The following is a 14,546-nucleotide window of genomic DNA, read 5'->3' on the forward strand; positions in this document are numbered from 1 at the left end:
AGCTCGCTATTGTATATTAATCTGACTGAGTGCACACATTCTAAGAAAAGGGGGTGAAATATCCTTGATCGTCAATAGGGGGCAATATGATATATATTATACCCGTAGACGGAAGTACTCAGAAATAAAGATAAATTAAACTATACATAATCACCTGATCCACAAACTCTCCCTAAGATAATCAAGGGAGATTTTACCTCAGTCTCCCTGGTTTTCCTTCTCCAGTGCGTCTATTGGTCATTAGTTGCTGGACTCTCCAAGGTTAATCAAGGCAGAATGGCAATCATATTCTCTGTGCACATTAAGGCTGCTCCCGCGTAGGTACACGCGCGCATGCATATCGAGACCTGCGAAATACCGGACATTTGGCTAGCGAGAGCCCCACGATACCTGCAGGGCTAGTATCACAGTGCAGTGAGCTAGAGCAACGGAGATCATGAGGCCTGACCCGCCTGAGCCCGGGGTGGCTGCTGTAAACGAACTGGGGTACTGGGTAGATCCACTCACGATACGTGCGAGAAGCAGTGCAGTAGACGGCAATATCTCAGCCATCACACAGGATATAACGTGAGTTTCTTTCAAATCTGTTTATCTAAGACTATGTCTGTAATGTAGAAAATATCACTGTCTACACTACAACCTAATTCAATGTTAATTGATGATAGATCTACTCGCCTAGATCTAGTGTATCAATCATGTTTGTTATTATTGTTATTTTATAATTGTATTTTTCGCAATGGGAGCTGAGCTGAGAAAGGGGCCCCGGAGGTGGTGGCATCCGCTAGGACCAGACAATAACAAAGCCATCAGGTATGGGGATGAATTCTTTAATAAAACCAGGGTATCTCATATCCCTGATAAAACTGAATTCTGTCTACCGGTACGTTTCCGTACACAGACGGTACTGTTTGTCGCAACACACAACAGGGGGATAATGGCTGACTTTTGCCACAATCCGACACATAATTTTTTGTTTGACAGGCAGAGAATTGACCGACTGAGCTGAGCCAACTTCCCTCCTCCAGCTCCAGTGCCTGCGTGATGAGATTAGGGTTAGGGCCTACACAAAAACATTGTTTCGTAAAATGTTGTTGTGACCCGAAAGAGGTTGAAAATCCTGATCTAGATTTTACACAGGGCCGGGGGGGGGGGGGGGGGGGGGAAGGGGGGCGTGGCAATTCGTTTAGGGGGGTCGTCCTCCCCGGAAAATTTCCAAAAGTGCCCCCCAAAACAAACACTTACTATATAAAGACTGCAACACACCTTTAGGATCTGGAGGGTCCAAGAGAGCAGCGTTTAGACCAATACAAATGCCAAAATCTTTTCGCTCTTGTAATATCCTTCAAAATTTTCAAGTAAATATTGTAGAAAATAAAAGAGAAGTGTGAACAAAGTATAAATTGTCAGTTAAAAATAAAGCTGAGTTCTTGTTATGTGATTTGCATTGTGAAAGAAACGTGGAATATACAATTACTGTACACAAAAAGATGTGTATGGGACTACACCAACATGTGGCATACATTCTGTCCCGATTGTTATGATGTTACATGCCATATTTAGAAAATTGAGGCATTTGAAGAGCCATGCTTTTCCGGAAACATTTTGTAATCTAATGTTCTTCCACACTTGTATAATACAATGATACCGCTCCGATTTAAACCACTGGAGTTATGACCACACGGGAACCCAAGGGCGGATCTACAGGGGGGGGGGGGGTTAGGTTAGGGGGTTACTCCCCCCCCCCCCCCCCCCCTCCTTGGGCTCCCAGGTAAAAATGTGATGTGCATAGAATAACGCCATCATGTGTCCAGACCCACACAGTATTAGTAGATGTTAGTAGATGCCAGGAAAACTTAAAAATAGCAAAAACAAAATCGCCTTGCCGCTCTATGGCTCGTGGACAATGGCTCTGCATCGCCATTGGGTCACCCCCCCCCCCCCCCCCCCCCTTGGCAAAAAGCTAGATCCGCCCCTGGAACCCATACCAGAAACTTATTATGGGCCCTTGGTCAGATGGAACTTGCAGCCTCAGTCATATCTAGTCTCGTTGTCATGGCTCATTTCAATTACATGTGTATGTATGGTTCTGGGTTATGGTTATTGTCAGCTCCAGTGCATGTCCTACATGTGTAACTTCATACATGGGTTCTGACACAAGTGCAAGGTTATCCATAAGATAACCCTGAATTACCTCATACATTTGCACCGCTGTGATACCCTACAAGCCATATCAGGACAATTAACCCCTTTGACAACCCCCCTCCCCCACCCCCCGGAAAATGACCCCAGTGGACAATTACCCCCCCCCCCCTCCCCCCTCCCCACCCATGAAAAAATCTCAGACAATGGATGACTATAATTTCATGTATGGAGAGACGGTGCCAGGTAAAAATGTCAGAGGTAAAATTTCAGATTTAAAAAGTCAGAGGTAATAACTAAACAAGTAAGAGGTACAGCAACAAAATGTAGGGGGAGGGGAAATTAGTGCTGTCATAATATCTAAGCACTGTATCACACAAAATGTCAAGATTCAAGCTACCGGGCCAGTCCATTATATCTCCTTCTTCCATATCATAATGTATATTTTCTAAATGACTGTGGTGTATTGTACTTTGTACAAGTATGTCCTAAGGATAATACTATGTGGAAATTCGAAACTTATATTTTGTGATCAGGTTTGCATATGTACATTGTATATGAATTTCTAACCTTTTTTTCGATTTTCTATTAAAGTAGGTTGATGTTTTAATGTTTATTTGGTTTTGAGGAAGTAATTACATAGAATATTAAGATTGAATGAGATAAAACAGGGAATCAGTTATAAAGATTGCAAAGAAATTCCACAAATTCAGACATCAGACCCATCTTCATGTTGATCCCAGCAGACTGAGCAGAGCCTCTTATTATGACAAGAACACGGTGCACCAACAAGCCTACTGTATAAGAAAACATCAAGAAAAAGACACACATATGCTTCCCCCCTCATCAATACTTTATTACAAAATTTTAACAAACAATGTCAGAGCTTTGCTTGAAGAATGTCAGATAGTAGGCCTACATGTACATGTAGTAAACGTTGAGACATATTTAGCCAGGTATTTTGTAATGTGCTTTCGCCTTTTATGGCAGAAGTTATTCTATTTGTTGGTTTAAACATAACACAGTGTAACTGTATATAATAACATCATGTTTGTGATTAAGAAACGTGAGAGAAATACAGTTCAAGTCCTTCAAATTCCACTCGTTGTTTTCTGCCAAATTTATGGTGCATTTTTTTTAATGTGTAGACTTGTACAAATATATACTTGCTGGAATACAGTGTATGCCAGCACACATTTTATCAATCCTGCACCAAATATTGGAATATCCTTCAAACAATATTATCGTATACAAGCAGTCTCATGATTCTATGAATTTGTACAGTAAAACTATGTTTCTGATATGTTGCTCATGATCATGAATTTGTCAATTTCAGAGTTTGATCTTTCACAGCAAATAAAACTGAACATTTTGCCTTATTTGACATTTTTACTTGTATTTTTACTTCTGACATTTGTACACCAAGCCAAAGAAACAAACATGTAGACATGGCTCTACGAAATTAACCATGAGAACATCATATATTTTGGACAATGTAAACTTAGACCTAGGCAGTTAGGGAGGTGCAACCCAGCCCAGTCAGGGCATCTGATTTACTTTCCCTTTGAAATGTCAAAACATGAATAATATTATTCAAAAGCTACATTGTTAAGAGTTCCAGTGAGAATCTACCTTAATGGTTGTGTGAACATGTGCATATGTATGGAGTTAAACTGCATACTTGTACCCAAAGCTTTAGGACACTGTAGCATTTAATTATTTTGTTTACAGAATTTGCTCCAGAGAAGTAAGGTACATATATGTACCTAAATACTATTTTTATCAATTTTCAGGAAGGGTAGGGCTTCTGTTTTTTGTTTTTTTAAATTAATGTTAATAAGGTCATCAGCCCTCTTGTTCCTCCTATTCTCCTCTCTTTTTGCTTTTTAAATTTATTTACCCTGGGGAGGGGGGGGGGGGGGCGTCAACCACTCGTTGTTTAACGTGTAAAACTGACTCTAGACATCTTTTTTTTTCTAAATTCAAACTAATTGTACCATCAAATCAAAAGATAGTCTAAATAAATCAATGGGTTTGTATTTTCTCTTTATATAAAACAAAAGGATATCTTAGACTTCAGACTACATGTACATCAAATTCAGCATTATGTTATAATTGTAGTAGAATAGGGGCCATGTTATTTTAACTGCTTGCACGAAAGAAAGAAATCATCAAATTTAAAAGTTTGTTTCAAAACATTGATTTTTAGATTAGAATCAAGTGTTTCTGTAAATTTGTTAATATTTTTTATTCGGAAAAAACAAAGAAAATCATTGAATACCAAAAGAGTACATTTGGAAAAGAGCCACATGGATGCTGGGAAAAGAAAAAGATTAACTTAATAACTATTTCCCAGAGGTCTTCTTTTCCAATCTATGTGACTTTACAGAAATGGTAACAATAAAATTGTGAGGTATACATAACAATTTATAAATCACTATTAATCAACAATAATCATTGATAAGATAAAAATTTATTAAAAACATAAACTTACCCCCCCCCCCCCCCCCCCCCCCCCCCTCTGAACAAAAAAGAGGGAAAATGTCGCTTTGTGTACATGTACATGTACATTATATAGCACCATGGAAAAATGGGGGGGGGGGGAGGGTGAATACATGCACTTAAATCCGACTCTTAACCTGGAATTTTACCTGAAGATGGCACTGTGCAGCTGGGTATGATAACAAAAACAGCAAACAAACAAAATTGAGACAGAGACAGCTCATCATAATTAACTAATTTATGTTAACTCATCTGTATACTGAGAATTTGTTCTTTTAGTTTTAAAGTCAAGTAAGAAATAATAACACAACAACAGTCTTCAAATCAGTATTGAGAGTATACTAGACACTGGGAAATGTGTGGATGGCAGAGCCATGGAGTCTTTGAGTGCAAGCTGTCAAATGTTTGAATCAAACAGTGTCAGAATATCTTTGGTTATGCAGATAGCATTTTGGACAGCTTCACATTTTATAAGGCCAACAAAGACTTTGAGAACAAAGCTAGTCATAAGATAATGTCGCCTGGAAAAAAGAGTGTACCACTTTAAAAGTTTGGAGGTGTACAGAATACTCCATTTCCTGTTTTCTATGTTTGAGAATAATTTGTCTAGCTCATCTTTGTATCTATTCATTTTTTCAACATTTTCTCTACTGTGTATGAACCAGGCACGTTGGCCATATTCAATAATGCTTATGGAGAACGAGGCATTTGTACAAACACAGCAGAGAGTCACTTGACAGATTGTTTGCTACACTGATGATGAAACTTAACATTCCATTAGCCTTTGATACAACATAATCAACATGATTTCACCAGGTCATTTTATTATTCAAAACAATGCCAAGGTATTTATATCGCGTAGCAACTTAAAATATATAATCATTAATATGGTAATGGGGTTGACCTGGGATTTTTTATTCGGTAATGCGCATAACTTTACATTTGGAAGTGTTCAGCTTCATTTTGATTGTCAGTCACTACATATTGACTCTAGATTCTGCAGCTAGATATGAGAGATTTAATTGTTATTCAATTAGTTGGAATGCAGAACTGAACAAAGTCTCTCCAAAATACCTTCCTTTAATACCATTTTGCCAATAACTCTCACATACTTATAAGGGTTATACTATGTAACAGCAACAGTTTCGAAATGTGATTGTACAGGTTTGAAAATCATCGCTACCAGTAGGTTAATAGTACTTCTCAACCAAAAAATCATTTTCGAAATAGTAGTCATGGAAATGGTTCATTAGATGGCACATATTGTACTACAATACATCTAGGAACCTGCGAACCCTTAAACAAGCCCTTGAGCCCAGCCACAAGAGACTTTGTCATTTGCATCAAATCATACTTATTCCACATTCTAATTTTACTTGTTTGAATATTTGTTTGTGGACCACCCTGAACATGTGGAAGAAAAGCCTGTTTAAAATTTAACAGTAGTACAGAGAGCTGTGATGTTTTGAAAGTGGTGATGGATCCATTTCTGCTTTCATGAAGTTAATTTCATGAAGTAATTTGTGGAACTCAACTTATTTCAGTCAAATGCATCTAGAATGGTCTAGAAATCAAATTTGCTGTTTTTTTAAGTACCAAAATTCCCTTTTAAGTACATATATGTTTATACTATAAAAGTGTATTCCTTTTGTATTTCCTAATCGGCCCTTTTCTATCAACTCTGTTATTGCCCTTTTTTTTATATATCGGTCACATATTCCTCTAACAAAAAACTGGACAGCTTCTTTTTTTTTTTACTAATCTTGTGACAAACAATGTAAAGAAAATATCCTAGTATGTGTCTTAATGTTGAAGACAGAATGAGCTATGGTATAATTTCAAGCATCCATGTTTGCTCTTAAAATGACATGCATGGCCCTACATGTACATATGCACATATTTTCTGATCAGTCATGCGCTTGAATGAAAGATGCAGTTTGTCCATTTAATTTCCATTCTGTCCTATAGATTTGGTAAAAGCTAAAATAATAATTATTATTTTATTTATAAATCCCTTCTCCCTGAGGATCCTAACCACCAAATAGCATTAATAACCCAAGATGTAACTAACTATGGTCAGTTATCTGCCCATGGCCATGATACTTTGAAATTTCTTTCAATATTTATACAAATAGAGCAAACTAAAGCATAACTTGTTTTTATAATTTCTGTGTGCAAAGTTATTCTTTGCATAATTTTTCTACTTCAAATAAAATGTTTCTCTATTTTGATCCCATTTCCACTCTGTTGCTCTATGTGATAAGGATATTCCTTATGCAAATACAATCTCCTACACATAATGATTGGCCTTTCTTTTAAACGTTATTGGATTTGTGTGTGTGTGGTGAGTGCGCGTTTTTTTGTGGTCACTGTTATGCTTAAGCACAGCACTCAATATAAAATGTTATTCTTTAACTCCAGCATGATTTCATTTGCGTTTCATATATTATTTAATATGTAGAGCCATCCCTTGGCTTTAGTATTTTAAGGAGGGTTGGGGATGATTTGTTTTCCTCACCCCTCTTCTGTTCAAAGTTAATGACTGTGATGGATTAGAACAACCTTTATAGTGACTTTGAGACCAATTTTGTGGACAGTCCATAGCAAGGTTTGGCAAAACTTTATTATTATATAATTGCCATGTCAAATGATAATCATAGCTGGCACTAACATGATATGAATCTTTTTGTTTATACACGGCATCTCAAAAAAATGTGCAACAAGATGTTGATTGGCAACATCTTAAACAGCACTCATTCATCCATTTCGCCAGTAGTGCCGTCTTAGTATCTTCTGAGTACTCTTTATGAATCGTACGGGGATCTAATCTGCAAGTTAGGATTTGTTTTGCTACATGTATATGTGTCATATTTTAGATGTTACAAAGAAAGCATGATGCATGGCATCACCGATAATCATCACTGATACATTTCAAATTGCTATTTCATTAGCAATCTCTGAAATGTCATGAATATATATTAGTTGAAATACATAGTACTAGAACCAAAAGAGAGTGCTCCAAGGAATTTCTGATGCAAATAATTTGTGCTTACTTCTTATTTATTCTTTTAAACTTACATGTAAAAAAAATCAGGTCCAAGATTCTGGTGAAGTTCATGTTGAGAGTAATTATAAATGTACCATCGGGGCCTACCCTACACTGTATACTGGATAGCTGTGATCTGCAGTTTTTTTTTGTATAGTATATTACTATGGAGGTTCATCTAGCGGTCCTTAAGAGTAGAGTATGATTATCTACACGTCTTTGCAGCTCCTGATTAGATTTTTACCTTCCTTCTCTCTCTCTCTCTCTGTCTACCACTCATCCCTCTTTTTTTCAATTTGCTCCTATTATGTCTTTCTCTTTATGATCGGAAGAGGTTGCGGTATTGTCATTTACATCAGTTTCCTATTTATGTATGAATGCATTTATGATGTGACTCAGAATGAAGTTTTTTTTTGTACTGTCTGCTGAAAGATGGAATGGTGTTCACTCATTCTTGTTCAACATTAAGTTAACCCCTTTGGCTCTCAGCATACAAAATCATGTTTGTGCCTATGTTAAATTGTATGTAACATCAATGGGAGACAAATTTCTGTATTACAAATGTATTATGGAAAATAAAACCAGAATCTTGAAACTTGTAAATGTATTGTAGACTAAGCATGCTTAATTAAATTCCTTTGAATTTTAATTATTTTACATGTTTTTACTGATTGTATCTATTTCAATATTTTTCTTTTGTATAACCCTAACTACAGTCTTCTTTGGAGCCATATGACAGACGTATACAGCTGAAATGGAATTTCCCTTCAACCGTACAATATTTCAGGGCTTATATTTCAGGAATCGGTGTTCGCCCAACGTAGCAGTTGCAGGTACATGTAATAATGCTATGTTTTATTTTATTTACAATTTTACATTTGCCGAAGTCCTTTCCCTGGAGATTATTCAAAGCAAAAGTATGTTCATTAAATGTATATACCTTTTTTCATAAAGTTTTCTTGTGAAATATCATGAGTTTTAGTCAAATTCCCCCCTCCCCCCACCCCTGTTTTTGTTGCTTCTTGCTCCTTTATATTTCAGCTAGCCCATAGACCTACGATATATGTTTAGGTCTTTTTAATTGAAATGAAAACATTGCTTTCTTCAGTCATTAATATGCAACATATGCATTATACACATATTGGGGATATGTTACCCCAAAAATATATAAGAGCAAATTACGTTAATGAAATAAAGTGTGGACGAGAGGCACTGAGCTAAAAAAATAATTAAAAAAGGAAATGCAATCCAGGCTATGTACTTACAGCAGTAAGAACAGATTTAGGCTTCACTCAAGTCATAATGTAATTATTGTAATGAAGTGTTAAATATAGGGTCTGTGCTTGTAGACTAATAGGGAGCAAGAGAGGGCCATAGCAGAAACAGAAAGTGAATACATTTAAGTCATTTTAAGATATCTAATATCAAATGTAACTTGTCACTTTTTATCTCATGGAGCTACGTTTATATTAACAGCTGTGGTTGTAGTCTTATTCAGGAAATATCATAGGGAATGTCACTAAAATAAAGTCATTTGTTTACTCCATTCACAAGCTTTTAATACCCTATTGTACATCTCAAAGAAATCATGTTCACAATACAACTTTGTAATGAATGCACATTTCAAAAGTTGATGCTCAAGGCCATTGAAATTGCCTGTGTTGCTATGATATCGTTTGGTCAATTGAGACTTACAGCATTCATACATTTATTTTGTATAGGATTTTCCTCAAACTTCCACTGAGTTTTGTCTGTCATTTCTCTGCTATCAAGTTCATCAGTGTTTGTAGTGAATCTTCCCTCTCTTTTAAATACACCTTTTCATTATGATTAACATTTATAGATTCTCTAATGCATTGAACTAGCCTCTTTGCAAGTACACACTTTCGTATTTTATGATTTCAATATTTGTTTTTACATGTATTGTAATGCTGACTCTGATAAAACAGTACTGGAATTGTTATGTACCTACTTTACGTTCACTCGTAAACGTTGTCATAGTCAGGAAGATGACTAGCTACACTATAATCATGATTCTATTAAACTATAACTATGCACATGTAATGTACTGTTTCAATTAAATCTTACTTACAGAAAAAGGACAACAACAAGTGGCACTATTCATGTATTCCTCCAAAGTGCTCATGCCAATCATGCCATAGCTGAACTTTCCTGAAAGACTGAGTCAATGAAAACTCTAAGGTAATTTTTTTTTTAAACTGATAAGTGTCAAAGCCTCACTATATATGCTTTTGTCATGATCTCTTCTTAGACTATACATAAATGGGGTTACAGCGTAAGAAAACCTTTCCGACGTTTTTAGGAGTATACCCATGAAATATATATTGAGAATAGAATATCCAGTCATATTCTACATACATGTATTTGAAGAGTTATATCTAGGGATTTGATATAATGACATGTTCGATAATGATCAGTTGTTGTACTTGATTAGATGCATTCATTCCTTAAATAAAGGCTTTGTAGCATACATGAATTTGAAATAGAGATCCCTCCTACTTAATTGTTATGTGTATAGAATTCATTTAATTTTTTTTCTTATTCGAGACCTTTTGCAGAACCCCAATAGAATCCATTTGATTTGTTTGCGTGATTGTATTTCACCATCCATGCTATCGTTTTCTTATTTCACTGTGCAGACTTCAACATATGTGCAGCATTTCAACCGAGAGTCAACACCCTCCATTGTAGTGTTCGGCAGGCTTTTCAATTGGAGTTTGGGCTGATTTCAATCGTAATAATAATAATAATAATATTCAGTTCCTGTATAGCGCATGATATGTTATGAAATAACACCTCTATGCGCTTCCAAAGAGCTTTGGAAATGATTACCCTTTAGCTCCGGCAGCCGTTATCAGGAATAATCCTGCCAGGTACCCATTTACCTCACCTGGGTTGAGTGTGGCAAATGTAGATCAATGTCTTGCCAAAGGACATTAGTGCCGCGGCGGGACTCGAACCGCAGACCTTGTGATCAACAGTCCGGTGACGTATCCACTCGACCACAACACAGGACCACCGCATAGCACTTTATGACTCTGTCTGCTTAAGCATGGTTGTTTCCTGATGCAACATCATCAACACATGCTTAATTTTCTTGCGTAGTGCTCGTATATCCTATATCCTGAGAGTTACTTTTATTTGTGTTACTTTATTTGGTCTGATTCACATTTGAACTTCCTGGTTTCTAGTGATGAATTATTGGCCATAATTGTAATTATCATTGCATGTCTACTTAAGATGTGATGATACAGAAGGGCTACAGCCTAAGCACAGCTTCATATGCTTCCAGCCCCCCCAAAAAAACTATTTAAATGAATCACAAGGAGTAGAAAGAGAAAGAGAGAGAGAGATGGGGGAGGGGGTACTAATATGAAGGGATGGGATGGGGATTTTCAGCTATCAATGAAATTGTTAACTGACATATATTATCATTAATATTTCATTCACATGTTGCAGGAATGTCTGATGTTGAAATAACATGTACGTGAAGGTACAAAGTAACCACATTGTGTAACATATTTCCTAGTGAATGTTACCAAATATGTCAATGTAAAAGTGTTCAAAACGAATAGTCCCACCATTATTGTCGCTTGATAGGTCTGAAACCATGCTCTGTAATTGCCAATATGACAGTATGTGTCTATTTTCATAAAAAATTACACAGTGAGAGGGATCAAGAAACACTGTTTCAGTTCAAATGTACTATTCATAAAATCGAGATGGAAATCATTATCATTTCTCTGTCTATAACTATCTGATGCTTAGCTCCAAGATTAAGCGTGTAAAAGTAAGTGCAATTTTGTTCTCTTCACTCCAACCACATTGATTTACTGAGCATGATTCTGCATAAATTGATGAGGAAATGTAACAATACACTATAAAAATGTGTTGAATTTTAAAAAGTTGCCAGTTTCCGAAAAGTAAATCAACTGAAATAGGCCCTACAAGGATATTAATTCCCATTAATTGATGTCTTTGTAATGCATGTTAATTTCTATAATGTGATATCATCAACTGTTTATATTTCATACAGAAAAATATAGAATACAGAAAATTAATTTCATTTGAAATGAAATAAAATTTAAAAACTATATATATATATATAATTCAAAATGATAGTGTTAGATAATTTTCAGATTGATGAGAATGGATAAGGATTTACGATTTGAATATATATTTTCTATGTGAACCTACTAAGATGTATGTACATCGAGTTAAATTAGATATTTGTCTACATATGCTATGAATGGTTTTTCAAAATGTGATGAAATTCAAATGTACATGTATATATCCAATCTTGTTGTTGTTATGGCTTAAATAACTTGGAGGACTAGGAGATATAAGAAACGTTGATTAATTACTCTTGATTGATTATTTACTCTTCTTTGCATCGTTCACTCTAACTGGCAAAACAGCGACAATTAGTAGACACACAAAAAAGTATTGCCAAGGCAATTTTATTTCTCTTATCATCCTGTAATGTATTTTTCTCTTCAATGTTTTGCAGTTGCAATGTGCAGAAGTTGGTATTGCTTCCGGTTCTAGGACACCTACCCCCTGAACAACCATTCCCCCAGTGCCCTACCCCCTGGACACCCACACCCGGATAACCACCCTCTAGGACAACTACCCTCCTGACAACTATCCTAGGGGGTAGTTGCCTGGGGGGAGGGGTAGTTTTCCGGGGGTAGTCGTCCTAGAGGGTGGTTGCCCTAGGGGGTAGTTGTCCTAGGGGGTAGATTTCCTAGAGGATGGTTATCCGGGGTTGATGTCCAGGGGTCGGTGTCCGGATACGATTACTTTCCATGAATGAATCTAAATGAGCAAATTATCATGCAGTATCATGAATTTCAATTGTTCTTTTGCAGGGAACATTTTAATTTATATCATAGCTAGCCAGTTCTGAAATATCCTCGATTACAAATTACCATGCTCAAAAGTTGGAAATTATACATGTAGTTTTGTTTTCATTTTTGATATTGTATAAAATAGCGTATGCAAGGGTTGTCCAAATCGCATCACAAGTATACAACCGTTTATTTAAAATTAACATTCATATGTGTTTTCTGGAATAAAGTTTGTTATTTTGTATTATTGTCCATTTCATTCAATTTTCACCAACTTATTTGTTCAATATTTCTACTTTTCCTCAGAACATGTGTTGTGAAGTTTGAATATTCCTTGTCGGTTTCATTATGCCATGAAAATAAGCTCATAAATGTAAATGCCCTTTTTGCCCTCCTTAACGATTTTAGATATACAGTTAACACATGAATTATTCATACCCCTTTGTATATTTGATTTTTTTTTTTCTTTTTTCTTGTGTTTTTCGTTATTCAAGAATAAAAGGTCCACTAAGGGTAAATTATATGTTGGCTTTAATATATTACATTCTCAAGAAATGTAAATCGGAACAAATCAATTTTTTACATACTAATTTAAAAACTTGGTAAGGGTATAAATAATTTGTTCAATGTACATGTAGTGTAACATGTTTCAAAGGAATGGAAGTTTGATTTGAGTGTGCATTCGTGTTAGGGAGGAGAGAGAGAGAGGCCGGGGGGGGGGGGGGGGCACCAGTATTTTTTCGCCACTTTTTCAGAGAAAGGCAGGCACCTTGGGGTTCATTTAAGTAAAACATTTAATGCTGCTTCCTGGAAATTGAATGCATATACGTAAGAACTGTTTTTTCTAGAGTTTTGGAAGAATTATTATATTCGGGTTAGTGCAGCCTAGACAACCAACATCACAGGCACGTACATACGTTTGGCATTTCAATTTCTACTGTTTGTAGCCATGAAGGCGTTAACTTTGTATATATATATTAGTTTTATGCTCTTGTGACTCAAAACAGAATTTCACGTTGACTAAATTTATGATAGAATATGTGATTGAATAAAATCACCAATCATTTTAATTTCACTCATTAATTTTCTTATTGCCTTTTTCTTTATAAACATGTATGAATATGATACAAAGAAACGGTGTTTAAACAAATTATTATAAAGTATTTGCCATCACCTGGGCCATGGACATAAAATTATAAATTAAAAAAAGTAGGCTTATATGCATCTTCTCTTTGTGTTTTGAAGAACATTCTTCAGAGAAATACACATGACATGAGATCATGATTTATCTCTATACATCTCGCAAGTTTCACCTGCTTTGTTTAGTTATTTCCATTGTGGATGTAAGACATCATAACTCCCTATAGGAGGTGACATCATATTTTGTAACCCCTTTCATATTCACATCTTAAATATATACGGGCTAGTATCGCTCCACCTGGTAGACCAATAATATTGCTATAAGAACATGACACCTCGAAACTGGACCTGTATAGTTGTGAATATGCAATATCAATAAAACAATATCATCTGCTTCAAAGTATGAACCACAACATATTTTCAGCACAGGACCACAGTACATGACTGTACTTACAGAGGCAAACAAACCTGGCCACGTAATTCAACAGGGCATATTTGTGTTTCATGCGTAAGGGTGTGGCACTAGCTTAATTTGGCTTAGCGGCAGTGTATATCACATGTAGTTGCTCTAACTCGGATGTATCACTCCTGATCCCATCAAAACGGACAGAGTAGAGTGTAATGAGCATGCAATCTTCTGCCAAGAAACGTTTCATGAATCAGGATACGGTAAGATTACTTATCCTAACCCTATAGGCTTGAATAGTTCATGGTTACAAAATGCGACCCGGCTGCTAAGTAGGGGTGTGGTTGTATAACTTACCCCCAAGTGCATTCAATTTCATTATTTTTGGCCCGGCCCTCCCCTCAGTGTTATTTAGGGTACGCATATTTGTGTTCCCAGCACC

General features: G+C 36.1%; 1 long non-coding RNA gene across 1 annotated transcript; it reads left to right on the forward strand.

Annotated features, from left to right (window-relative positions):
• The first annotated feature begins 207 nt into the window (after positions 1-207).
• On the forward strand, positions 208-10,602 carry LOC115923051. The gene is made up of 4 exons (XR_004063743.1): positions 208-567; positions 8,404-8,520; positions 9,782-9,889; positions 10,348-10,602. It is a non-coding gene; the product is annotated as an uncharacterized LOC115923051 (long non-coding RNA).
• The last annotated feature ends 3,944 nt before the right edge of the window (positions 10,603-14,546 follow it).

The sequence above is a fragment of the Strongylocentrotus purpuratus genome, unplaced genomic scaffold (genome assembly GCF_000002235.5).
Source record: "Strongylocentrotus purpuratus isolate Spur 01 unplaced genomic scaffold, Spur_5.0 spur5_scaffold_13, whole genome shotgun sequence".
NCBI classification, from domain to species: domain Eukaryota; kingdom Metazoa; phylum Echinodermata; class Echinoidea; order Camarodonta; family Strongylocentrotidae; genus Strongylocentrotus; species Strongylocentrotus purpuratus.